Source organism: Oncorhynchus tshawytscha, linkage group LG05, assembly GCF_018296145.1.
Source record: "Oncorhynchus tshawytscha isolate Ot180627B linkage group LG05, Otsh_v2.0, whole genome shotgun sequence".
Classification (NCBI taxonomy): domain Eukaryota; kingdom Metazoa; phylum Chordata; class Actinopteri; order Salmoniformes; family Salmonidae; genus Oncorhynchus; species Oncorhynchus tshawytscha.
Window position 1 is genome coordinate 43,883,016 of NC_056433.1, and position 27,218 is coordinate 43,910,233.

Below are 27,218 nucleotides of genomic sequence, written 5' to 3' on the forward strand. Positions count from 1 at the left end.
ATCCTGTAGTGTTGTTGAATCCTTAATAGCAGAGAAAATGCAGTGCATGATGCCGCATCACGGTCACATTGTATCTGCGTGGGAGTTGAATACAGAGTATGAGAAAGACCTGTTTGTCAGAGATGTTTTTGTCGATCAGGGGGAAATATTTTACGAGGCAGGATGAGTCCCAAATGGCTCTAGTCCCCTATGGGCCCTGGTCAAAAGTAGTATATTATACAGAGGTGCCATAAGGGACGCAGCCGCACTCCCTGTAAGGGAAGGAAATCGTGACGTTTTAGTAGAGTCGAGGGGTAGATACTGTACATACTGTATACTGTCAGAAGTGTTGGAGGCGTGTCGGTGTCTCACATTGCGTCTACTGCTACAGGAGGAAAGCTAACAGCCGCGGGTCGGTCATTTTAAATTAAAAAGAGGGAGGTCGGAACTTAAACACACCGTAGTCGCCAACATGACTTCGATCTCTCTCGGTTCAGTCGGTGATTAAATACCGACACCGGGCTGTTGGGCTGGAAAGTTCCATTTAACCCTTCACCCCTCCGTCACTCGAAATGAGACGGCCCACATCCATCACACAGATGAGGGCAGGGCAGTGGATGGGGGGCGGGAATGGTCTCGACCCCACTCAATGGCTGGACACGCACCGGCCTCATGAAGCAACCTTTTAAACATGGCGGACCATCCACCGAACTAGACATAAAGGCCTATAGGCCTTAAGCCGGAACTTTACATTGGATAGTTGTATGGTTGTGAACAGGAGAGGGAGAGAGGTAGAGAATGATAGGGAGGGATTCCCCAGAGGTCTTCCTTGTCAATACTCAGGCCTGGTCTCTTGGATTCCAGGGGTAGCTAGAGAGCAGCCATCCATCAGGCCTCAACTCACATAACATGAGGCGGAGGGAAAAACAGAATGATTTATGTCCCTCTGTAGCCTGGTCTCTCTCTCTCTCACACACACACACACACACACACACACACACACACACACACACACACACACACACACACACACACACACACACACAAGTTATGAACTGCGTAAGCTTATAACGTGGCAAAGACAAATAGCCCGGCTCAACTTCTTCCCTGGCTAAACTCGACACATTGAGGGTATTATACTGTAGAAAGAACAGCCACGGAGCCACCGGTACAACTAAGTAAGTCTGCCATTACACGTAAGTACACTACACTGCCATTACACGTTACATTACAGTCTGCCATTACATTACAGTCTGCCATTACATTACAGTCTGCCGTTACATTACAGTCTGCCATTACATTACAGTCTGCCATTACACGTAAGCCATTACACGTATTACGTAAGTCTGCCATTACACATGTTAGAGGAGGTTGGAACTGGAACAACTGCTAGCTAGCATACACAGTTTATGAACTTCTGAAGGATCTAAAAGTGGCGATGTTTGCCTATTTGCCATCTGAAAAATCCAATTGTATTAACGTAAAAGACTTTATAACAGAACTGAAGTCATTTTATGAACGAGGAAACACGTTTTATGCAAACAAAAATATAGTCCAAAACTAGGAAACCACATATTCAACGCATGACAACACATTATGTATTAAACGCAATACACATTATGTATTCTAATACAAAGCGCTGTCCTGCAGCCTAATTCCAGAAAGATGATCATTTCACCATCGAGCCACAGAACCAAAGCCAACAACATTCCAGCACTTCAGCTGCGCATCTGCAGGAGCCGTACTATCTGCTACAGCATGTGATCCGTCTCTTCCTGTATTGAGTCATTACTTACTAATGTTTACATGGATTTTGGACCCAGATCCGGGCTGATCATTGCACACGCACGCACGCACGCACACACACACACACACACATTTAATGAATGAAGCCCTAATGGTCATGCACTCAGTCTATCAGTTTATCTGATTAGCAGAATGGGGCATTGGATAGTCGATCATGGATAAGGTCAAACCGTATTGCATGTTATTGGCTGTATAAGAGTAGGTTCTTAAGAAACCTCTGTAAGCGGACTAATGTCGGTACCACCTCAAACGATGTTAACGGGGGCTTTCCTAGAACCCACACTCTTTATCCAACCACAGATCAATGGAGCGTATAGTGAGTGGCTAAGGTGCATTAATAGTGTGGAGGCAGGGTTGACGGGTGTAGAGGTGGAGGTCAGGCTGAGTGAAGGGCAGTCATCCATTGAAACGACACCACAAAATAGAAGATAATTGACAAGTGCATGGGGGGGGATTATGACCTGTGAGTTTTTCTTAATAGGGAGCCAATATGTAAAACAGTAGCATCAAGACATGATCGATTAATGATTCTCACCGATGGTGGTGTTAATCACAGCTGATCAATTGGGAATTTTGAGTGGGGGACTGTCACTGAAAAATGTGTGACTTTAGTCCACAGTGTGATAGGGTTTCGTCCACCATCTCATCAAAAGGTGATGGGACTTTGGTTTATTCTATTCCTACAAAATGTACACCTGGGGCACAAGCTTGCCAAAGTCCCCCACGGAAAATGTGCATGGTTGGCATATGAAGTTCCTTTACGGAACTCTGTTGAAGTGTTCTATCCGAATTCTATCCGAATTCATCCCAGATCTGACATGATAGGATAGGTTGAAACAAGGGTTCCACTCCTATATCCCACGCTATCGACACATAGAGCTATACAGCAGCATTCCTTTGCCTATGGACCTGAATTGCACTGTTAGCACTGAGACTATTTGCCCTAGTAGGAAACCCGCTGTGGGCATACGTACCCCACAAGACATGCCACCATGGGTCTCTTCACAGTCCAAAAAAAGTGGCCGGGAAAATCAGTGATGGCCACAAGTACAGTAGGTGAGGAAGAAAGAATGAAAGAAAGACAGACAGAAGGGACGAACAAACAAATGAATGAATGAATAAATGAATAAATGAATTAACCAAAGTACCATTTTTTTCTCCAAACTGGGCTACAGCGGTGAGTACTGGTTTAGGACACTTGGCTGTAGTCTCAGTGGACGCTATTGGCCTGGCCTGCCCATCAGTCAGCCTGATGCATGGTTCCAGGGGGCACAAATGAAACCTGTCACAACAAGGGTAATGATGTCAGACGCACTATATCTCACTGTAGAGTGTAGAACAGAGCTGGAGTGTCGCTCGGCAACGCCAGGTCCCCGCTGACCTTGAGGTGGGGTTTGGAGGAGGGACAGGGGGTGGGTGAGGGGTGGTTGGTGAGGTAACCTGAAACTTTGTCCACAAAGGGGTACTTAAAAGGCGAAGCAATCCTTTTCTCCCTTCTCTCTGCGCGTATGTGGCGATTATACAGGCTCATCATCCATTATCATTCACATCATCCCTCCTTTTTGTCCTTGCCACCCTGTTTTCCTCCCTAACAACCTCTTTCTCTCTTCATTTCACATCTCAAGAAATATGTATTTCTCTAATGGATTGAAAGTCTTGGGAAGAACCAACAGTCATTGAAAGATTGTCATGACTGATATTCTGAAGGACAATCTCTATATGCCAAGTGCGCGTGTATGCGTGTGTGTGTGTGTGTGTGTGTGTGTGTGTGCGTGCGCGTGTGCGGAGAGAGAGAGAGAGAGGAGGAGGAGGACGTGCATGCGTCAGCTCTTCTCAAATGCCCTCTTCATTACCAGCCATTAGGCAAAGACAGAGGGAGGAAGAGAGGAAAGAGAGCGAGAGAGAGTCCAACTCTAAAACAGCCATAGTGCAGGAGGATGGGTTAGTCCATAAAGACACATTACACATTTTCCTGTCTCAGCCAGAACTTAGAGGCCATTAAAGCAGCCACTTCAAACAATTAGCATCACTCTAAACCACTCTATAGTATTCTCGAAGAAGTAGTCCTCGTGCAGTATGTACTGTACAGTAGCCACATACCCTCCACACTTTTATGAAGAAATAACATGAGAAGGATTCCGTCATTGCACATCACAATGATTGAGAATATAGGCCTATATTGCATTTCAAGCACCTTTCAAGAAGCTCAAGGGCACTGTCCAACAACAAAAGAAGAGGAGGAAAAAAGCAAGGAATAGGCACTTGAAGTTGGTCGCCAATACCAATAATGCACAGTAGCTACAGAGTGATTAACAAGTTCTACTATACAGTAGGCTATCTCCTTATGCCGAGCATTAGCCCGCCATAAATAGTTAAGGCCCACACAAGCATGGCTGATTTATGGTGTTTGCGCCTGATCAGGAGGAGGATGAGAGGAGAATGGATTGCCTCCCAAGCCTTTGACACACAGCCATAAATTAGAGCAAATTTGTCAAAAGGGGAAAAAAGGAGAGACACAGTAAGTGTGAAGTCAGGGCCACAAATAAAACGGTATCACAACATCATACCCAATACACTGTCAGGATACAGCTGTTGTTGGGGGTAGGGGGGGGGGGATATGTTCCTGACAATGTGCAGATAGTAGGCTATAGACATTCATGAGAGGAGAGAGGAGATGAGTAGCTACTTGACTCGCTAGTGCGGTGCCCTATGTACATAGTAGTGTACACTTGAATTGAAGTATGCCTAGAATACATGTGAAATGGAAAGGTTCTATTTTACCCATACCATCATTTACTGGTATATATTTCCAGGCAACAAAAAAAAGGCCCAGAGGTCGACAAGAAGAGAACATCAATATGAAAGCATTCAGAAATAACAGTAGGACCAAAACAAGGCAAGTCAGCCTTTTGAAAAGAGGATAACAATTCATTATGGTAGATATCAATTCATTTGATTGATGTTCGGGACTTTGAGAAAGGCCCGTTGGTCTAATAGCTTAGTGTCTCGACTAAAAGGCACCAAGACCTATAGAAAAGAAATACATAGAAAAAAGGACCTTTGATCACTCTCTCTCCAGCGAGTCGTCATTTCAACCATTTTACTGACGGGAATGAAGGTTTGACCTGCATATCATTTTGCTAACATACTTTATGCTAATCCTGAGTGTGCTGTAGAGAGTGAAGAGAAAAAGATGATGTCCTCATGTCAGTGAATGCAGTGCACAGAGTGCAAGGATACATATATAGCGATCTAACCAACAAGATCTCATAGTTTTCGGTGAGCACAGAGGAAGGCATACACCGACATCCTCGGGACCTTTTTCTCAAACGTCCGAAACAGTGTTGTTTCTAGTGTTCCCCTTTCCCTTTCCTTTGCCAAAACTCCCTCCACACACACACTTGTGCGATACCAGAGAATACAACCCCGCACATCTATGTCATTCCAGTGAAGGCAATGAAAGCAGAGTCGGGTAAATATTATACCGGCTGTCTGGTGTTGATCATTGCTTTGAATACCAAAAGATGCAAACAAAGGTGGCCATTAATGCACTATATCGAGAGGGTTAAAATGCCAAGGCTTAGCAGGAACTAGTGGAGACGAGGGCCACTCAGAGTAGGACACGAGGGACATGAAAAATTCATAGCAGGTGACGATCCACATTAGATGGGGTTGGCATTTAATATAGTCACACATACAGTGGGGCAAAAAAGTATTTAGTCAGCCACCAATTGTGCAAGTTCTCGCACTTAAAAAGATGAGAGAGGCCTGTAATTGTCATCATAGGTACACTTCAACTATGACAGACAAAATGAGGGAAAAAAATCCAGAAAATCACATTGTAGGATTTTTTATGAATTTATTTGCAAATTATGGTGGAAAATAAGTATTTGGTCAATAACAAAAGTTTCTCAATACTTTGTTATATACCCTTTGTTGGCAATGACAGAGGTCAAACGTTTTCTGTAAGTCTTCACAAGGTTTTCACACACTGTTGCTGGTATTTTGGCAAAGCGAGTTGAAAGTTTGTGTTGCCCAGCAACAGCCCCAAAACATCACTGCTCTAGAGGAGATCTGCATGGAGGAATGGGCCAAAATACCAGCAACAGTGTGTGAAAACCTCGTGAAGACAGAAAACGTTTGACCTCTGTCATTGCCAACAAAGGGTATGAAACAAAGTATTGAGATACCTAGGATGAAAATTACAGGCCTCTCTCATCTTTTTAAGTGGGAGAACTTGCACAATTGGTGGCTGACTAAATACTTTTTTGCCCCACTGTATGTGCACTTCTAGTCTAACTCTGAAACTCCCATAGTAAACACCCAGCGGGAAGCACATTTGAGAGAGTTTCTCAAACCGGCGGCTAGGATACGTCTATGACATGGCATACATTGTTTTTCCATCAAATGGGTATCATGACTCACTTAAAAATCCATCCTGTGTGCTGAAGTAAAATGTACTATAGGTAAGAACTACTAACCTTCGCTTTGGTTTCATTAAATTAGACTATGGGTAACAAATCTCCAATTACGAGACCATAAGGATTTCAACGTCATCTTCATTTCAAAACGTATAATGGTACTGGCTAATTTATGCAGATTGGCCTATATATTTTCCAGAGCTGACTGCCTAGGAAAGTCTCTAAACAATACCTGACCTCAGTCCCTATCTGTCTTCATTTCCCTCTTTATAAAGAAACTCCAGAATGCTTTAGAAATCGAGTGGAAGAGATGACAAGCGGAGAGGCGAGCCAGGAGAGAATTCAAGAGGGAAATGCAAATAGATGAAGGGAAAGAGAGAGACTTAGAGAGAAGAAAGGGAGAGAGCAGAGGAATCAGTGGGGAATGGAAGGGAGTTGAGCAGCTGAGGAGAAAACGAGAGAGAATGAGAGACAGAGAGAGAGGGAGAGAGAACGTGAGAGAGAGAGGAAAATGAGAAACAGAGGAGAGAATTTACTTGAAATGACATGAAACAGGCTCAGCAATCGAGGCTCTTGAGTGGATAATGAGGCCTTTCTTCTCCTGTCAATTAAAAAAGGCACTCGCTGACTTCACAGAGGTACACAGAGGTTGGGAGGTTAGTGGAGGGGGTGAACTCCCTGCTCTCACTCTCTCTCCCTCCCTCCATTGGCACTGCTGAGTCACCAAGAGGTTGCAGCTGGACCGAGACATGAGGTGTTCTCCTTCTCTCATCGCTCCCTCTTAAAACATTTAAACATACTGAAAAAGCAGCCAAGCCAAGTTCTCCAGGACTGTCCAGTAATAAGCAAGCTAGCAAAAAGTCAAACCATACCCCATATCTCCCCAGCCCATCTCTGTGAATATGATGAACAGGGCAGTGTTGAGAAATCGACAGTCCGATTTGGTTTGTCAAAAGTCTGTTACATACCAAAGAAATGGCGAGAGGGGGAATTGGCAGTGTTTGTGCGTTTTTTTTTTCTTCTCTTTTTTAAGCCCTGTGAAACTCCCCCCTGGTTAACTCATCTACCTCACTGCCACAATAACACGCACCTCCAAGGACATGAATTAAACAGAGAGGCAGCAGCGACTTCCTGCTGGAAAGCCGCCCGACAGCACTTAGCTGGGGGTCATAAACAACCGGCGCTTTGTCACTTCCTCCCTTGCCCCAACAAAGCAACAGCAGAAATAAATAACCTTTAAGTAGACTTCATCCTTCCACCGAGCATCCTTCCTACCTTCTGTCTCCATCCTACCTCTGATTGGAGGTGGCTAACCAACAAGCAACTGACCGAAAACAAGCAACTTGGCAAACAAACGGCAGCTAGAATAACCACGAAAAACTTGAACATGGAGGCAGGAAGCAGAAGTAAGATGGCCTGGCAAATCATAAAGCTTGAACACAGAGGCAAGAGGCAGAGGTAAGACGCTAGATATGGAGAGAGAGAGGTTTGATGAGCGCAGGTTATGTGTGGGAAAGAGGGCCCGAACCTCTCTACAAGTTATCATTGGGTTCAAATATGCTAAGCTCCCTGCGTCTGAAAACACGTTGGGACCTCTGGCTGCTCTCCGGCTTTCAATCATCTCTCCGCCTGTTCCTCCTACGCAAACCGCACCTGGGAATCCTCCCTCCCTTTCTCCCCTTCTTTGTCCAGGATTATGAAAGTAAAAAACAACCAGGCACATTCCCAACATTCCATAGATTACACAGACTCATCCATCCACAGCAGAGGACAAGCACATTGCACATGCATAGCTCCTTGCTCTTGTATCTGAGGCCCAGTAGCCCACCCATAGATAAGAGCCAGACATTTTTGAACCATTCACTAAGCACCGTTAGCTAAGCTAATGAGCCTTGGCACCCATCTCCTCCTCATGAAACTCTATCTTCACTTTGGAAATTAGTAAACAAGCGAAAGGCAGCCTCTTCTCCCCTTCGTTTAACTCAACATGCCTATCAAATCAAATCAAACCAAATCAGAGGAGAAGCCAAGCTAACACTAGCAGTCATGGTGGCTATTGAACTCGCTGGCTGTAGAAAACACAGGTTTGTTAATCAAGCGCAGGCAAAACAATTACGAGAATCCTTTAATCAATGGGACTGGACAAACAATAAATCCTGCGTGGCTTCAGCAAAGTGTGGCAAAGGGGACATTTTTCAACTCTTAATTAAACGCAATACTCCTGATAGACTATCATATGCTAATAACTACACCGCAGTGCCATTTAGCCCATCAGATTGGGTTTGTGAGACGCTACAAGGCTGAGCGGAGACAGAGGCCCGAATTCACAAACATAATGGCTCGCAAAAAAAGAGCACGACAAAAACTAACATGCCTACTGAAGCAACATTTAGGCGTGTCGCCTAAGCCTATCCTTTGTGCTGGTGTTTGTAGCTTGTTAGCCCGTCAAGAGTGACACACACAAATAGGCTAGTCTGTTCATTCTCTTAGATGCAACCCGGAGCGTTGAAATTCCAATTCCAATTCCAATTCCAACTCCTCCCCAGTTGGATCCAGAATCTGGATTCACTCGCATGCATGGATCGAAGCCTAATAGGACATTTGGAATCACATCTCCGGGAGGGTGAATCTAAGAAATGGCTTGGGAATCAGGTAGACAAATCCATTTGGATTCACGAGGCTTTGTTTGAGCCGGTAATAGGAGAATATATAGACTGAGAGAACAGAGGGGAGGGAGTGAATGGCACTAGCATAGAATAATATAATGTGTATGCTGTTGTAGGTAGCTCTTCACCAGCGATGGAAAGTCGAGAAGGGGGGGCAAAGATAATAATCCAGCAAGGTAGGCTGGACATGTTTCAACCAGGTACAATGGCAGACATATATCCACATTGATCAATAATTGTTGATGCCTCTTACATAGGCCCAGTCCCCCCTTTCCTCTCTCTCTCTCTCTTTTTATCTATCCCTTTCTCTGTCCCTCACTCCCAGTTCCCCGGGCCCATTGTTGCATGCAAACGGAAGCTTGCACAGCACTCTCGGCTAAATAATTGACGAGGCCCACATGGTCACGCACACAGCGGAGTAAGTGGTTTATTCTTGGGGAGATCAATGTGGGGGCTATGAGGATTTTATTGTACCTGCAGGTGAAATGTACAGGGTCACAGATCCCCCCCCACAGTCTTAATTCTGCTGCCCTAGCCTTGGTCCTCCCTTGAACTCTGTTGCCCCACAAAACATACACAACACACACAGACCATTGTAGTATCACTTGAATAAAACATAAAGGCATTGAAGACAAAAATATAAATAATTCATAGATAATACACCGATAAATAAATGATGTTGACGAACAGCCAGCGGTTGTTCAAACTAAGAGAGTAAACAACTATCGATGGCGTCTTCCTGCCGTTGTCTCAAAGAGCTATCATCATGGGTAACCCCTCGCTGGGACAGACGTTGTCTGCAGCAACCAGCGACTGGGTTGTCACGGCAAAGAAGCGTCGAAGAGCAGATGAAATGTCTAGGTGACCTTCAAGAGGTAAAGACCGGAGGGGCCATGTGGCGCTAGCCTCGTTAACAGCATAACCCAGACAGAGACTTCTTCCTCAATGCCTCGGCCAATGATAGAGCTCTCAATTGTCTATGCTCCTGAATAAAGGTGTCCTGCCAGGGAGAGTTTGTTGTCCAATCTGTATGGAGCTGATTGGAGACGGGGGAACCTGCCCGTGCAGGGAGGATGAGATATCAATCACAGCATAGTTTCTCATCCGCCACCATTCATAGTCTATCTTGACATTCACTTCGTGACTGTTGCTTCATGTTGATCTAATTAAATGTCTTGTGTAATACGTTGTGTTGTACGTTCTGTGTATATGTCAGGGGAGAACAACTGCCCCCTCTCATTGACAGGCTGACAACGGTACTGCAGGCATTGTTAGCAGAAAACTGGATCCCTCATTATAGTGTATGGGAAAATTGCAATCTTTGTGGTCAATCTTCGTGTACATTTTTTAAAATTAAATCGAAGACAATCATGGTACAAATAATTGCTTCTATTACACCAGATATATGCCGTTGAACTGTTTATTTTAAAATTGCACACAGAAGAGGTTTACTTGCTAATGGCAGCCTGCCGTACACCGGTCGGCCTTCAACTAAACCAGGAACATTGCCCAAATAACTACTAAGATTACCATGAACTTCTTGTTAGGATTTTTTTCTAACATTAGGATAATAACATCCCAAAATCATTAAAAGAATGATCATACATTTATTTATTTGAAAAAATATTAAATATCCTTGGAATGCTCTCATAACACACACTAAAATGTTGTACACAACATCTGTAACAGTCACAACATTCCCAATAAGTTCTCATTAAGGTTTCCAGGTAATGTTATAATACAATGTACCAGTAATGTTTTCCCAACAAACTAAAATTGGTTCTGTGAATGTTCCCAGAACATTTGCTAGGTCGCGGCAAATGTTCTCATAACACAATAACTGTCCAGTCGTGCTGATGATTCTACATTGTTTGTATAAAGCATTCACCTAATGTTGCAAGAACATTCCAGAACACATCTAGTCTGTTCTTTTAAAGGTTCCCAGAATGTTTCATTAGTTTGTGGTAACAGTCTGGTGGGAACATTGTGGGGACATCACAAAGTATATGGCCCCACTACAAGGTGATATAGACACACAGTCTTTTATTAATAGGACATTTGAACAGTGTTTAATCTAACAAACACAACCACATGTTCTACACTTAACAATCTTCACATGTGGGTTCTGAACCTACAATGGTTGGTTTCCAAGCCAGATCTTTCTTCCTCTGGCAGTATGGTCAATCAGGAATTACATGCTTCCTTTTTAGCCTTAGACATAACTAACACAGGGAAATACTGGTTATTCCCCATCATTTCACTAATCCTCTTTATATTCTGCATACTTCTGGGACCACATTTAGAATGTATTCAAGACTATGAGTGCCGAACTAGGATCACTTTTTCTTTTCAGATCATGAAATATATGACAGGGGAGACCATGTCAAGCTTCACAAAGTAGGAATTATATTGGGTGCGTTACAAAAAAGTTCAACAGTCATTCTTACACTATTATTTATTGTTTAGAGTTAATAAATTCTGCATTTCTGACTGGATGTATAAATCTGTATGAAACAAAGAGTTATCTGTCAGTAGAGTGTATCTGAGCCTCAATTTCACAATTGTATTTTTCTTCAAAAGAAACATGGTAAAAGAAGCCTGCAATCTTCAGATCTGTAACTAGATCATTAGCTCTCTGTGCCACCAGTGGATAGCTATGGCCTTGCAAGGGTTTTTCGGTCTAATATGGTCGGTCGGGACACAGAACCATTTCAGAGTTCTAAAAACATTCCCATCCTCTTCATACAGTGCATTCGGAAAGTATTCAGACCCCTTTACGTTATGTTGCAGCCTTATTCTAAAATGGAATACATGCACATTTTTTCCTCATCAATCTACAGACAATACCCCATAATGACAAAGTGAAAACAGGTTTTCAGAAATGTTTGCAAATGTATTCAAAATAAAAAACGTACATATCACATTTAGATAAGTATTCAGACCCTTCGCTAAGACACTCGAAATTGAGCTCAGGTGCATCCTGTCTCCATTGATCATCCTTGAGATGTTTCTACAACTTGATTCGACTCCACCTGTGTTAAATTCAATTGATTGGACATGATTTGGAAAGGCACACACCTGTCTATATAAGGTCCTACAGTTGACAGTGCATGTCAGAGAAAAAACCAAGCCATAAGGTCGAAGGAATTGTCCGTAGAGCTCCGAGATAGGATTATGTCGAGGCACAGATCTGGGGAAGGCTACCAAAACAATTCTGCTGCATTGAAGGTCCCCAAGAACACAGTAACCTCCATCATTCTTAAATGGAAGAAGTTTGTAACCACCAAGACTCTTCCTAGAGCTGGCCGCATGGCTAAACTGAGCAATCGTGGGAGAAGGGCCTTCGTCAGGGAGGTGACCTAGAAGCCGATGGTCACTCTGACAGAGCTCAAATTGTATTGGTCACATACACATATTTAGCAAATGTTAATGCGGGTGTAGCAAAACGCTTCCTCTGTGGAGATTGGACAACCTTCCAGAAGCACAAACATCTCTGCAGTACTCCACCAATCAGGCCTTTATGGTAGAGTGGCCAGACGGAAGCCACTCCTCAGTAAAAGGCAGATGACAGCCCGCTTGGAGTTTGCCAAAAGACACCGAAAGGACTCTCAGACCATGAGAAACAAGATTCTCTGGTCTGATGAAACCAAGATTGAACTCTTTGGCCTGAATGCCAAGCGTCATGTCTGGAGGAAACCTGGCACCAACCCTATGTTGAAGCACGGTGGTTGCAGCATCATACTGTAGGGATGTGTTTCAGTGGCAGGGACTGGGAGACTAGTCAGGATCAAGGGAACGATGAATGGGAGCAAAGTACAGAGAGATTCTTGACAAAAACCTGCTCCAGAGTGCTCAGGACCTCAGACAGGAGCAAAGGTTTATTTTTATTTTTTTTCACCTTTATTTAACCAGGTAGGCCAGATGAGAACAAGTTCTCATTTACAACTGCGACCTGGCCAAGATAAAGCAATGCAGTGCGACAAAAACAACACAGAGTTACAGATAAACAAACGTACAGTCAATAACACATATTAAAAGACAAATAGAAAAATCTATGTACATTGTGTGCATATGTAGAAGAGTAGGGTGGTAGGCAATAAATACGCCCTAGAGGCAAAAATAATTACAATTTACCATTAGTCCCGGAGTGATAGATGTGCAGATGATGATGTACCAGTAGAGATACCGGGGTGCAAAAGAGCAAGAGGGTAAGTAATACTATGGGGATGAGATAGCCAGGTGTGCTATTTACAGATTGGCTGCTGGAGTGCGTGCTATGAGTGGGTGTTGCTATGGTGACCAGTGAGCTGAGAGTAGGCGGGGCTTTACCTAGCAAAGACTTATAGATGGGGCCTCCTGGGTGGCGCAGTGGTCTAAGGCACTGTGCCACCAGAGATTCTGGGTTCAAGCCCAGGCTCTGTCGCAGCCGGCCGCGACCGGGAGGCATTGTGTCAAGAAGCAGTGCGGCTTGGTTGGGTTGTGTTTCGGGGGACGCATGGCTCTCAACCTTTGCCTCTCCCGAGCCAGTACGGGAGTTTCAGCGATGAGACAAGACTGTAACTACTACCAATTGGATACCACGAAATTTGGGAGAAAAAAAGGGTAAAAAAAGACATATAGATGACCTGGAGCCAGTGTGTTTGGCGACAGATATGTAGTGATGGCCAGCCAACAAGAGCATACAGGTCGCAGTGGTGGGTAGTATATGGGGCTTTGGTGATAAAACGGATGGCACTGTGATAGACTACATCCAGTTTGCTGAGTAGAGTGTTGGGGGCTATTTTGTAAATGACATCGCCGAAGTCAAGGATCGGTAGGAATGTCAGTTTTACGAGGGTTTGTTTGGCTGTAAGAGTGAAATAGGAAGCTGATTCTAGATTTAATTTTGGATTGTAAAAGCTTAATGTGAGTCTGGAAGGAGAGTTTACAGTCTAACCAGACACCTGTAGTTGTCCACATGTTCTAGGTCAGAACCGTCCAGAGTAGTGATGTTAGTCGGGTGGAGGGTGCGGGCAGCAATCGGTTGAAGAACATGCCCTTAGTTTTACTAGCATTTAAAAGCAATTGGAGGCTACGGAAGGAGTGTTGTATGGCGTTGAAGCTTGTTTGGAGGTTTGTTAGCACGGTGTCCAAAGAAGGGCCAGATGTATACAGAATGGTGTTGTCTGCGTATAGATGGATCAGAGAATCACCAGCAGAAAGAGCAAGATCACTAATATATACAGAGAAAAGAGTCGGTCCGAGAATTGAACCCTGTGTCACCCCCATAGAGATTTGACACTCTGAACTCTATCTGAGAAGTAGTTGGTGAACCAAGCGGCGCAGTCATTTAAGAAGCCAAGACTATTGACTCTGCCGATAAGAATGCGGTGATTGACAGAGTCGAAAGACTTGGCCAGGTCGATGATGAGGGCTGCACAGTACTTATGACATTTTTTAGGACCTTGAGTGTGGCTGAGGTGCACCCATAACCAGCCTCGGAAACCAGATTGCACAGAGGAGAAGGTATGGTGGGATTCAAAATGGTCGGTGATCTGTTTATTAACATGACTTTCGAAGAGTTTAGAAAGGCAGGGCAGAATGGATATTGGTCGATAACAGTTTGTGTCTAGAGTGTCTCCTCCTTTGAAGAGGGGGAGGACTGCGGTAGCTTTCCAATCTTTGGGGATCTTGGGCGATACGAAAGAGAGGTTGAATAGGCTAGTAATAAGGGTTGCAACAATTTCTGCTGATAATTTTAGAAAGAGAGGGACCAGATTGTCTAGCCCAGCTGATTCGTCGGGATCTAGATTTTGCAGGTTCACCTTCCAACAGGACTACGACCCTAAGCACACAGCCAAGACAACGCAGGAGTGGCTTGGGAACAAGTCCCTGAATGTCCTTGAGTGGCCCAGCCAGAGCCCTGACAAAAATTAGTTTTTGCTTTGTCATTATGGGGTATTTGTATTTTATGATGTATTCCAATCTGATTTCTTATGCTTTAAGGAGCTACAAATTTGCATGCTGAGAATGTTCTTGAAATATTCTGAGGACCTCCAAGACAAGGTAAAATGTTTATTTCGTGATCATCAATGGAATATTATGTTAAACCTAAAACAAATCTGCAATGATTCGTCATAAAAATGACTTATTTGGAAATTGTGGAACATTGCGCAAAGTTGTTGGAATGTTCTGTGCAACCTATGTGAGTGTCCCAGACAACTCCCATAACTTAATGAAATGTTCTGGGAACCTTTAAAGAACTCAGAACGGCTGTTCTGTCAACATTCTTGCATCAATTAAATGTTTTGTGAACCCTGATACAAACATTATCTGAATGTCAGCACAACTGGGCTGTTTTAGTGTTTTTCTCCTTGTCATTTCCCCACATAGTTCCCACTACCTAAAGAAGCAGTCTGTGTTCTGGGAACGTTATTGCAACATCAGGTGAATGTTTTTTTGCACCCTAAAAGAATCATTGTAGAATCATCCGCACAACTGGATAGTTTTTATATTTAGGAACATATCTTCTGTGATGTCCCCACAATGTTCTCACCAGGGTGTTCCCACAACCTAATAAAACATTCTGGGAACCATTAAAGAACACACTAAATGTGTTCTGGGAATGCCTTGCAACATCAGGCAAATGTTTTATTCAAACATTGTATAATCATCAGCACGACTGGATAGCTTTTGTGTTATGAGAACATTTGCCGCGACCAAACAAATGTTCTGGGAACTTTCACAGAGACACTTTTGGTTTTCTGGGGATACTCATTGAAAGGGGAAACACTGAGCTAGCCTGCAATGTCACTTCCTGGACTAGCTCAAACTGTGTATGTTGGCTTCAAATGCCCTGTTAAATCTTCACATAGGAATGAATGTTGTCAGGTGATCGATGGCTTTGTCCATTCATATACAGTTGTGGTGTCTTTGGTTATGCCGGATTAAGTGATATGACATGCTATTCTATAAAATCCTTTCTCTGTAATTAATATTACCTGATTGAGCTAATCATGTAAATGTAATTAACTAGTAAGTAGTTATCTTCCGAATAAACTCTTAAAGACCTAGAAATATTTTACATCAATAGCAGTCAATATTAAATCGACACCTTTTTTCAGTCTCAACCAAGAATTTACAACTTTGAGATATCTTCACGAACCCTGGCTAACAAGTTGAATCAGCAATACAAAATTGGGTTTAATTATTTATTTACTAAATACCTAACTAATCACACAGAATTACATCTACACAGAATGAACTATACATTGATTACAAATTATGTCATAAAGGAAAACTTCCCTAGCGGACGGAACAGATATGACAGCTGGTGACCCAAAGAAAAGGGTGCTGGGTTTGACTGAAAGAGCGGGAAGACCGAAGAACAAAGGGAGAAGCGATGTCTCTGTCGGGCCGTAGGCAGCTACTCTATCGTAAATTAAGAATCTTATGCATTCCAAATTACCACCCATTTGGAAAAGGAAAATGCAATAAATATTTACTCTGAGCTGGGCTTCGGTAGGTTGGTCGTAGATGCTGGTCGTGTTGGCCAACAGAGATCTTCCTGTCCTCGGAAGAATGTCTCTGGTGTTAAATTGGATACGTTGTAGTAACGTCGTTGTGTGTTAGACGGGATAATCTGTCTGTTCTTTCCTAGCCCACGTTTGCAGCTGCTGTTGCTAACTCAACGGCTAGGAGGAATCATTTCTGTAGTGAATAAGAGTTCAAAGGTCATACCATTCGCAACCAAAGCTCACGCTGAGGTTGGCTTCGTTCTGTAGTTATTATCTGAACCCTTCTGATATCAGATCGTCATCCTAATGTACCTGGAACAGAAAGTTATATTGTCGTCAAGGCTTTATATAGGAAGGGAGAGGAGGGCGTGTTTCATAGTTAATAACCAATTTCTCTTCACGTGGGCGGGCCACTGAGTCGGGCCTAATTCACTCATGAAAACCCAATTCTCACATTTTAGAAGCTAAAATCACATTTCATCCACTCCCAAATAATTTCATATTCAAACATTTAAATTGCACAACAATTCCATGTGAACCTGATAACTATAATGTGTAGACTTTCCACTGTACCGTTTATGTCATCCTATCATTGATGAGAATGTCTCAGATGACAACCGAACTGACATCATATTCATTAAGTACCAACGCATATGTTCAACTGGTTGGATTACCAAACTATGGTTCATTTCCCCCCACCTTCTGATGTTCCCAGAATCTCTGTTTAACAAAGGCTTTCAAGAGTCCCTCTGTAGAGCCAAAAGAGAGGGAAGGGAGAAATGTATTTATGGGGGGGGGATCATAATCCTTACCCACAGGCCAACGTCATGACACAGTCATCTGTACCTTGTGTTGCAAACTGTCAGTGCTTCAGAGATGAAACTTCCAAGAGAAAGTGCCTAAAGGGCAATTAAGAATTCTACTCTCATTTGAATGTCTCTAAGCACGCCATCTATCATGTTGGCTCAAACAGGTTTGTTGAGTACACACTAACACAGAAGGATAAAACGTAATAAAAATATAAAAAGTTACTGAAATGGCAACATGGTGAGAAATTACTTGAATTGACCAGACGTTTCTCTAAATATACTTAATGATACTTCATAAAAAAATACATGTGAGTAGATTTGAAGTCAACAGTAGGCTGTATACTAATGAGTAACATACAGTAGTAGAGAAAAAGTATAGTGCACAACACCTGTAACTTAGGCTATATCTATCTATTACTGGATGGATATCTGGAGGCGACACACCCTGACCTCCAATAGAGGCTGAGCCTGTAGCTCAGAAAATACAAAGGAAATCAGCACTTGATGATTTCTTCAGCATTCACAGCAGCATCTCTTGCTACCTCTCTCCCCCCTCTTTTCCTCTCGCCATCCCTTCCCTCTCTCCTTATCAGTTGATCAGAAACCAAGCCAGACTTTACCATGAGTGCCACCTCCTTTCTTGCATCCCCCAAGAACATGTACAGCGCATCGATCGTTCCCCTTTAAACCGAGAAGCATCCAGCTGTGCGCTGACGTCACGTGGTCTACCAACCGCCAAGCATATGCATGTGAGTCTCAGATGGTATTTTTGCATCACAAACGGCATGTGCGAGCGCAACCTGTCAACCTTTATTGGTCTTGTGCATCGCCTGAGTCAGTTGCTTTGTTCCAGGGAGTCTGTGTGCAACTCACATACCAGTTGGCGCACTAGTTCTGGTCCGTGGCGTTATGTTATCCACCGTTGCTTATGTAGCTAGCTAGTACACTCTAACTAGTACACACTAGCCAGCTAGTACATTCTAGCTAGTACACACTAGCTAACTAGTACACACTGGCTAGCTAGTACACAATAGCGGGTACCAAGCTTCTAATTGTAAATGTAATTTCACCACCTGTGCTGTTGGTGGCGGTAACGCACCAGCCTCTCTGGCACCATCCGGCATCCTGTCTCATCTCCTGTGTCTCACAGCATCTGTGGAGTGAGGAGAAAGTATCTGCTGGAGCAAGACCCTATTGCTTTAACTAGGGAGACAACGTTGAGACAACGGATCACTCCGCGTAGTTCCCTTCCATTTGGTTGCCACGGGAGACGCCCTCAAGGTGTTTCTCCCAGAAACCTCAGAGACATGGAGAGGAGAGTGAGCTTGATCTCTCTCCCCAGATCCGAGGAGACGTCCCTGGCTTTCCACATGCAGTGCACCCCTGTCCTCATCCTTGGTTTTTCCTGAAATCCCCACTTGTTCAGGAAGTGCATACACATCAAACCCATTAAATTGTCACGAGTAAAATGAGGCCAGAATGTTCATGGATGGAAACTTAGTGGTGAATCATTATTTTCTTCACTCGCTCTAGTTCCAGAAGCAATGAATATCATAAAAGGTCTAGCAAGTCTTCAGTGATGATGGTGGACCACTAGATCTATTCAGCTAAAAGCGAGGGATTTTTGTCACCTTCCCTGAGTATTCATGGGATGGATTTGCATATACAGTTGAGGACCATATGCTTCCTGATAAGAACTACTGTATGAACCACCATTTGGCAGCAGCAGAGAACTAGCGGCACCAGTCGTGGGTTTCTCTCACATTCTCTGACTTCTGATCTCGTTTAAATGACGAATTCACGGCGAGTTGCGAGGGGGCTCGGAGTGTAGAGTCTGTGGATGTAGGAGGGATATTTAGACTTTTACATTTTCCTACTCAGAAATTTGAATTCCGCTGGCAGCGTGAAAACATGACCCCAAATGTTTATCTTGACGTGACAACTAACAAGCTCTCACCGGATAATTAGATGGCCGCCGCCGAGTGTATGTGTGTGCGACAAAGCTCTCGATAACATTTGAAATTATTATACATTTCTTGCTATGCGCCATGCCTTTATGGTCCTTTAAAAGCCTCGCCAGCCGCATTCCATTTGGACTGCATTAACGAACGCGGCGGCCACGCTCATGTACTGTATGGTGGTGAAGTAATGAGACTGCAGAATGTGACTCATCTCAGTAACTGTGGATTGGAACCGGTGTACGTTTGTGAGCACATGCATGTCGATGCACGTTAATGTGTGTGTGTGTGTGTGTGTGTGTATAAACCGACCAGCAGCAGTATACCTCCCATCTGGCAACAGCCCTCTTACGCCAGGGAACTTGATTGAAGTGAAGGTCTCGCATTGTAAAGAAAGTTGCTCAACCACCCTGAACCCTCCCCCAGTTGCATACATACAGGTCTGCTTGATTGATTGATGAGACGTGCTACATTTTAGTCATTCAGCAAATGCTCTTAGCCAGAGCAATTAAGGTTAAGTGCCTTGCTCAAGGGCACAACAACTGATTTTTCACCTAGTCGGTGCAGAGATTTGAACCAGTGACATTGCGGTTGCTGGCCCAAAGCTCATAACCGCTAGGCTACCTTCCGCCCTAAAGCCTGTATGCCTAAAGCTTCTTAACAACCTACAGCCTCTTCGGTCTGACCATAGGCCCCTAACCAAACATGGTACAACAGTAGATTGCTGATCGGCTCTGGGCGTGTTACAGCACACATCCGGCAACACAGGTATTTGACTGTGTGTGAACAACACATTTTAGAGTGGATGCTTCATAAACCACACACAGGCCATTAACTCCAGGGAAGTCCCCCTTAATATGGATGTCAAGTGACAGGCCTGACTAAAGACATTGTGGAGGAGACTCCTGTTTAGTCCTCACCTGGTAAGATAACGTCTCTACAGAAGAGATGAAACACTGAATCATTTCTCAAATCTTTGAGCTAAAATGTAACGAATAGACATTCACCTCTCAGAAATGTCTGGTGGCACTGGTAGAGGGAGGGAGATATAATATCTATTGGGGCCAACATTAGAGCTGGAAGGAGAAACAGAGGATGCCATGGATTATTTCCATGTAGTTCCATGTAATATTACATAATAAAGAATGGGGTGTGGTCTAGACCTATATTAGAAATGACAATTTATGGTGTGATGGTTTTCAGTATTTGACTGGCATTTACACGACATCCTTTAGAACAAAACGTTTGGCTAATGTTATATTACAACCGGATGTCTTAACTGTTCTTTGAAGAAGAGGAGGAAGGGGAAAAGGAGAGGAATGGAGGAAGGAGAGGGCGGGAGGAGAGAGGTAAGAGGAAAGGGATGGAGGGAGGATTCTGAAACAAGATATGCTGAAAATTACATAGACTTTTCCAATGGGCAAGCCCCCAATTACACCCACACATATTCGAATTAAACATTTTCGTTCAGATAATATTCAATAGTTCCAAACCAATCCAGGTTCAAATGTTTGAGTAGCCCCCATTCAGTGGGAGACTCAGACTGGGTTATTTTCAGTTTGAGTGTGAGCAAGGGGCGTGGTCGTGCTTTCTGTGGAAATCTTAGGTGAGATGCCACCTGCACGTCTTGGATGCTTACCGGCATCCAGGAGAGAGAAGTCAGTCCACATTTCTCACGTGATGATGCGTAATGGAGAACTGTAATACACAGCAACATTATATACATTTGATTACATTACATTGGAAACCCGTAAGCCATTTCCTAGGCATCATAAAAAAGCTATAACTACGTTACCGGGGTAGGACAGTGGAAAACCCCCCCGAATAAACCCATTTTCTTTTAACAGCCTTGGCCCTGGCAATATACGGTTCCTCGCGAGCTTTTATGATGTGCCTCGCTAAAGCTTATAACACACACCCATTCCGATCAAGCCAGTAGATTTCGTCTACAAGGCAGGATGCGCAACTTCATAAAATAATAGGATTAGCCTATAATGATGTATTAATCACAACCAAATTAAATTGGATCAGTTTGAAAAAAAGGTTACATTTTAGATGTCGTGTTTCCCTCTTCCCCCTTTTCAATGAAAGTGTTTCATTGGGGGAAACTGAGTGATTGTATAGGCTATAACAATTGAACATTTTATTATCCTATTTGGGAAACAAGGAAATATGTTTTTCAATAGCACTTTTTGCAAGGTTCTTTATGATATGTGCCTATATTGGTAACCAATCAATGGCACTTAAAATCTCCATCCAAGTCCACATACGGGCAATGCGTCTGTGAAGCCGATTGCAGTGTGTGCGTAACTGGTGACAATGGTAAAACACCATATACTTCAGGATAAATAATGTTTAGGCTAATCTCCATATAGATAACTAACAAATAGAATCCTAAACGTCATTTCAAAAGGCTAAATAAGTCATTATGTAGAGTATACATAAAAGGCTAAAAAATAATGCAACCTAAAATAGAGAGTAGCTTATCAGTCCCTCTACAAGTAAAATCTCTCCAGCAGCCAAGGCGGTCGAAATAGGATAATGACATTAAACAAGGGTGTCACCTGCACTCTAAAACTCAGACAATCACCAGACATCACACTGCTCCTGACTCCACCTTTCAATGAATGGATTTGGGAGCGCACCTTGAAAAAACGCACCACAACTAAAAATCATTGGCAAGAAAAATAACCCCGCTATTGAATGCGCAAACATGGATCAGAGTCAGATTCCCGACGATACAGACCTATGTCAATGCATGTTCAAAATCTGCATTAGGCTACCCCAACAATAGATCAAATTGACGTTACTTGTCTGATGCCATTGAATTCTCGAAACGTATCAGGTACCGTGCCATTTATGATCAATACGATTGTATAATGTGATATCAATAGGCTACATGCATATCAGTGAACTCAACTGCAACGCATTCGCATATCATGGTTGGCTTCATTAACCGGTGGAGATATGCACCTGCTACAGTGAGCATTCATTTACATGTTAGTCATTTAGCAGACGCTCTTATGCAGAGCGACTTACATGAGCAATTAGCGTTAAGTTCCTTGTTCAAGGACACATCGACAGATTTTTCACCTAGTCGGCTCGGGGAATCGAACCACTAGACTACCTGCCGCTTCTACCTGCCGCAGAACCCCCCTCCCATTGAAGATGATTCAGAAATGCGTTATTAAGACTAGCCACCTCTGAAGCGTACAGGCTTTATAATGTAACAAATGGTTGCGTGAAATCTATGCCCAGTTTCACCCCAGTTAAGATATTGTAAATTCCTCCTGGTGTGGTTTAAATAAGAGAGAGTGAATAAACTTGTAATGACCAAATGCCGTCAAAACGAGGGTCACATAGCCGACGCTATATTCTTTATAACAGCTCTTTTGGATACGGCTATAACGTTTGCCGCCACCAGTACTGACACTCTGTACAAGAATAGGAGAGGATGGCATCGGGCACATTTTGGCTACGGAGTAGGGCTACAGCATCACCTAACCTTTGCTATAGCCTATCAGCGTCAGCTCTACCCCGCCGAGTTCCGCGGCACTGGTACGCTTCTTGCAGTATTCTTGAGAGCTGTTTTTTGGGTACCACTACCAGCCTGCATCCCCCTCCTAGGCTACTCAATCAGCATTTACAAGTATGTACACAGACAGACACTATCGGGCGCAGACTGCCCTTCACGCATTCCACAGTGGAGAACCAGTTGAAATAGCTTAATTATTTTCTCGTTTCAAGAAGCACCTCCAAGCATGCGGATACAACTCCGTTAGAAAAAAAGACAACTGTTCCTACCGTTATCAATGATGGAGTTCCTCTCTTTCTTATTGTGCATATACAAAACACACACACATTTTGTTCAAATAAACAAATAAACAATAATCCCGTATGCGAGCGTCCTGCGGCAGATCCAGAGAATCGGTTCAGGTTCTAGCGGTGAGTAGTGTTTAAAATCCCCCTGATAGCGCAGGTTGCTCGGACGCATGTGGAATCGCAGGACTGTACCCTCAACCGCGCTTGGATAAACCACAGCTCTATGCGTTTGGCTGGAGGGTGATGTCATAGCGCCCCCCTACTTCTCCTCTCTCGCCCCCCTCCCTTTTCACCCACCCCTCTACTCGCAGCTGTCCTCCTCCTTTCTCTTCCCATCCCGTGCGCTCTTTTCACTCCCTCCCTTCCTTTTCCTCCACATAACGTGATGAAGTCATGGCGTTGCGCACGCCTTGCTAGCGGTGCAGTCCAGTAGCATCCGCAGCCTCCTTTCCCGGGATTAGATGGAAGAAAAGGTGGCATAAAACAGGCCAATGCGTGAGGGAGGATTTGAAGGCTACCTCCCCTCGTGATCATGAAGTTAGCGCGGCTTAAAGGAAAAGTGCATACTCCTGAAAAAGATAGACGGTATAAAATAGTTATAAGGGCTGGAATAAAGTAATCATGCATTTTTTTCTTCCCTGAACCTGAAAAATGACTATCAAATGCTTAAAAATGCAATCAAGTTAATTGCAGGATTAGTCACAAATTTAGAATTAGCTCAAATTGAGCGGTAATTTAATAGTTAAAAAAAGAAAACACAAAAAAACATTAGCATGCAAGAATATTGAAGTTTAGATTTTGTCCAATCGTTTAGCAAAATCAGGCAAATTGATAAAGCACACTTTAACTTCAATGTCAACAATTTCACATTGTTGTTTTTAGCTGTATAAATTATGTATTTTGGATGTTTTCAGTCGAGTTTAAATCCTTTTAGACCAAGATAAAATAAACTGTGCACTACAATCACAAAATGTTAACTTAAGTTAACTGATTCATTCAAAAGCAGCTCTTTCTGTAAAAGTACCTGTTTACATTCATTACAGTAGAAAACATATTCACACATTTTTAAATACATTAAAATCCCATTTAGGCCTTTGAATTACACGTAACAAAAACTAATGGACAGCTAACAATAACAAGAAGCTAAAAATAGCTAGCTAGTTAATATAAAAAGTAACCTAAAATATATATGTTTAAATGTGTGTGGTTTATATGTACATGTAAATACACTAATACAAAGTGAGTTAGCTACTTAGCTTGGCTACACTCATGTAGATGAAAATAATCTCACTAGTTTTTCATTCGGTCAAAACAATTAAATCATACTGTACATCAAAATGACTAGAAAACTCAACACAGTTTAATTAAACATTGCGCACATTGCTTGCTGTTTGGGGTTTTAGGCTGGGTTTCTGTATAGCACTTTGTGACATCTGTCAAAAGGGCTTTATAAATGCATTTGAGTCATTGATTAAACATGTGATCTCTATATTTAGAAAACGTAACCAAATGTAACCATCAACAGCAAAGATGGCACATGAGTAACATGAGTAAAAATGGACACCACCAGAATACGTGAATGTATTTCAAATGTGAACTTGCAATTCCACATATGAAAGTGGAATATTTACATGTGGATTTTTTTAATTTAATAAATGTTGCATTTTTTTTTTACCCCTTTTTCTCCCCAATTGGTAGTTTACAGTCTTGTTCCATCACTGCAACTCCCGTACGGACTCGGGAGATGCGAAGGTCCTCCGAAACACAACCGAAATGCTCGGCCCGCCACAGGAGTTGCTAGTGCGCGATGGGACAAGAAAATCCCTGCCGGCCAAACCCTCCCCTAACCCGGACGACACTGGGCCAATTGTGAAACTGCAATTCACATGTAAGGTGAAGACATGTTATTTTCCTCACATGACAAAAGGTTAACATGCGAACCCTAATTTTAAAGGTTCTGCACAGTGAAAATGATGTTTTTCATCAAATTATATGATATTTGGATGAAACCAGTTCAAAGTAGGGTGACCCAAGTTTGAAAAATAACTAGCTGGTACATTGATAAAGTTTTATCGTAAAGTCACGGGTCCCCTTCCACCGAGTCAATAACTTGGATTCAGGAGGCAAGCATTACCAAGGATTTGCTACCGTCTTTCTGCAACATCACATAAAGCAGGAAATATAATACAATGGTAGCGTCTTATCGTCTTAAATAATTGAAATATGTACCGCCTTAAAACCATCATCGAAAATGAAACGTATTCTACAAGAACCAATATCACTCCCTAAACACACAACCTTATTCAACAATCCTTGGATAGCTTTCAGAATTCACAGATATATTGGTCCACATGGAAAACTAAAGGCATTGAAACCGTAAATGACTTGGTAGCAGGAAATACATTTAGTTCCATGACAGAATTCAAAAGTTATTATGAACTGACCAATGTAGAGAGTTTCAAATACATGCAACTTAAAAGTTAAATATCACAAAATTTCGATTTCAAATCTTTTGGACATCAGAGCAACCTTGAGGGAATCTTACTTGAGTCAGAAAAGTATGTTCATATAATAGGAAAGACATACAAAACCTTGCAGAGAGCATATCCAACTGACAATCTCATAGCGAAAAATTGGAAGCAAAGACATAAAAATATTTGATTTTGGCACAAGATGGAGGGAAAGTTGGAGCATAACTAACAAAATTATAGTTAACGAAAATGTACGCTTAATCCTGTATAAAATAATGTAGCTCTATAGAATGTATTATACAAGAGACAAAATTCAGAAATTCTACAGCATAATGGCAGAGTAATCCCTTAGTGTAAAATTAATAATGACTCAATAAGTCCAAAAGTTATGGATGGAGCTAAAAAGTTGGCTGTCAGAAGTATTACAATGTAAATGTACTTTTAATCAGTCTGTCTGCATATTTCAAGACATGGCGAATGGGGGTGTAGTGAGATACCCAATGGTCTGGAAGATTCTCTTCTCATCACTCATCTTGAAAAAACATATACTAAAAACTTAGAAATCAATCCACCATCATTAACACAAAGGAAAAATCTAATTATTTAGATATTGAAATGGCATGAGCGACTGAGAAAAACACATTGGTATAATTTAAGGCCAAGTGACGAACAATAATGCTGGCACTAGGAATGGGGGTTTGAGCATGCGATTCTTGGCAAATAAGATGTAGTAGTTGTTTGTGGGCATCTGTCAGTGGTTTGTGTGTATACATTTGTATTCAGAGTAAAAAAATAAAATAAAGCAAATATCCTTATCTATACAGTACCTTTCAAAAGTCTGAGGTCCTGGGCTCTCTTGAGCAAGTTTTCATCAAGGATATCTTCGTACTTTTCTCCGTTCATCTTTCCCTCGATCCTGACTAGTCTCCCAGTCCCTGCCGCTGAAAAACATCCCCACAGCATGCTGCCACCATCATGCTTCACCGTAGGGATGGTGCCAGGTTTCTTCCAGACATGATGCTTGGCATTCAGACCAAATAGTTCAATCTTGGTTTAATGAGACCAGATAATCTTGCTTCTCATGGTCTGAGAGTCTTTTAGGTGCCTTTTTGTCAAAGTCCAAGCGGGCTGTCATGTGCCTTTTACTGAGGAGTGGCTTCCTTCTGGCCACTCTACCATAAAGGCCTGATAGGTGGAGTGCTGCAGAGATTTTTGTCCTCATATCTCCACAGACGAACTCTGGAGCTCTGTCAGAGCGACCATCGGGTTCTTGGTCACCTTCCGGACCAAGGCCCTTCTCCACCGACTGTTCAGTTTGGCAGGGTGGCCAGCTCTACGAAGAGTCTTGGTGGTTCCTAACCTCTTCCATTTAAGAATGATGGAGGCCACTGTGTCCTTGGGGAACTTTAATGCTGCATACTTTTTTTGTACCCTTCCCTAAATCCCTAGATCTGTGCCTCGACACAATCCTTTCTCTGAGCTCTATGGACAATACCTTCGACCTCATGGCTTGTCAACTGTGGGACCTTATATCAACAGGTGTGTGCCTTTCCAATTCATGTCAATTGAATTTACCACAGGTGGACTCCAATCAGGTTGTAGAAACATCTCAAGGATGATCAATGAAAACCGGATGCACCTGAGCTCAATTTCGAGTCTCATAACAAAGGGTCTGAATACTTATACTTACTTGTATTACATTTTTAATTTAACTTTTATTTAACTAGACAAGTCAGTTAAGAACAAATTCTTATTTAAGGAGAGGTACAGTGGGGCAAAAAAGTATTTAG

The 27,218-nt window shown here is 42.7% G+C and overlaps 1 protein-coding gene across 1 annotated transcript in view; it reads right to left on the reverse strand.

Moving 5' to 3' along the window:
• The window catches only part of LOC112250622 (receptor-type tyrosine-protein phosphatase S-like), a 271,665-nt gene extending 248,517 nt beyond the window's left edge, over window positions 1-23,148 (reverse strand). Inside the window, exon 1 of the mRNA XM_042321927.1 lies at window positions 22,940-23,148. The gene's annotated coding sequence lies outside the window, so the exon portion shown is untranslated. The remainder of the gene's footprint in view (window positions 1-22,939) is intronic.
• Between the last annotated feature and the right edge of the window lie 4,070 nt (window positions 23,149-27,218).